We start from the raw sequence: 1,956 nt of genomic DNA, 5'->3' as shown, positions 1-1,956 counted from the left end.
AGAGCGGTTGCTATTTCTTAGTAATATAAGAAAAGAAAGAAACAGTGCTTCCAAGTCATTCTTATGATGCAAAAGCCAGTAGTAGCATGGGTTAGCACCTAGGCATTCTAACGGCTTTTTAATCTGCTTTTTAAAGCAGCTCCATCATACTCAAATTGTGCCTAACAACTCAGATGGCAGTTTCCACCCTAATTCAACTCTTTCTAGCCAAAATCATGCAATTATTTTTGACCTAAAAAGATTAGGAGTTATCATAGTGATGGAGATCATGCATTGATGATTTTCACAAAATAGACTTTGTTTCCTCACAGTATTCTGGTCAATTATATTAAACTAGGAATTAATATATATTAATATAAAGGAAGCAAGGATTTGCTTTTTCTAAGCAAATAACGTCTTGGAAGTAAAATTTGCACACTGATCATCAACAATACAGTCCCTCACTAAAGTTGAGGGCCTAAGCTGCAAGAGTTAGCAAAATTAACTTCTGAAAGCTCCTTATTTTGGTATAAGATTTAGACTTCGTTAGCCTCATGCTTGCAAAGATAAGCTGTCAGACAGCTTTATACAAAGCTCTGACTGAGCAAAATTTGAAGAGATTGTTCCACAGTAGTCAGCAAATAACCTGTGCCAAAATCCCACTTCTCCTCCTTGATTCTCTCTCCTACAGACCTGTAGTTATGGTGCATCTCCTTTTGTTAGGACAAATTAATTTGTGAAATACCAGTTCTAGCTTAAAGGACTAGAGAAGTCCTCCAGCGATGTAACTTCCACGGTCTCCTTCTATCATGAAACTTTTTTATTATGAGAACCACCATATCAACCCTAGGGTCTTTACCAGTCTTCTCAAAACTTGGTCACTATTTAATGAAGAGGTCTGTGCTCAGTACCCGAGAAGAGCTGGCAACCACTCACCTTTCCTTAAGCATTCCCTACTAAGGGCCTAGAAAGACACAAGTTTGACAGCAGTCTCAGTAAGGATGTAAAAATGTTGAAACTCATTAAGGAGCAAAGTATACATGCTTTTTAAATTACAGTAGACTCAGACATCTGAAAGTGGCAGGAGGAAGTAAAACAAGATTAAAAAAGACCTCCAAACTTCCCTCATGTTGAGTATTGAACCAGAAGTTGCTTTCAGCTGGCAAGCACACACGTTTATAGAAGAGTAATTCAAAGTGGTGGTTGTTTTTTTTGGTTGGTTGGGGTTTTTTTACATAATATAAACACACACACACAAGCCATCTTTAAGCAATACTGAGTGTGGCTTTACAAATTTCTAAGGATTTTCATTGTCCTCAATTGCTGTTTCTTTTACAGAGTGAGTAAGCCTCCAACAGTGCTGGAGAAAAAAATAGGTCTTAGGAGGAGAGAAAATCCTTCAACATTCTAACAGTATTTGTGCTAAATATATGTATATCAGGGAGAAAAAAGCAATGAAAGATTAGCAGGCAAATCCAAACTTGTTACAATACAAGCACTGCTGCACGTACTGTGCAGCTACACTAGCCCTGGTCTAAGCATTGCATCTTCCTAACACCTTCAAGCCACTAACAATTGCTTTCCTATCTGAAATCAGTCACTAACAATTGTTTTCCTAGCAAAAACAGAAGACAGCATTTTTCTGGTAGTCAAAACAAACCAGAAGTATTTAAATTGCTATTGACCATGTTCCCAAAACAGCATTAGGAATCTGGTTTACTCCCAGGGCATTGCAAGCTCAAGGACACAGCTCACAGTTGATGTTTTTATCTGATTTCTGCTCACTAAGACATTAGTTTAGACCAACATTTAAGTTCCGTAACTGAAAAAAAAAAAACATTAATGCCACAATTCAACAGCAGTTTCAGCTGGTGATGGTCACATTCAACACCAATGCAACAGCAGCTAGTGATGGTCACAGAACACCAGCATTCAGATGTGCTAGTGACTCTAGAGACCCTGTTAGCCTATGGTAAA

The sequence above is a fragment of the Phaethon lepturus genome, unplaced genomic scaffold, assembly GCF_000687285.1.
Source record: "Phaethon lepturus isolate BGI_N335 unplaced genomic scaffold, ASM68728v1 scaffold3452, whole genome shotgun sequence".
In the NCBI taxonomy this organism is placed as follows: domain Eukaryota; kingdom Metazoa; phylum Chordata; class Aves; order Phaethontiformes; family Phaethontidae; genus Phaethon; species Phaethon lepturus.
The sequence above is the reverse complement of the archived record's forward strand: the minus strand, read 5'-3'. Positions refer to the sequence as shown.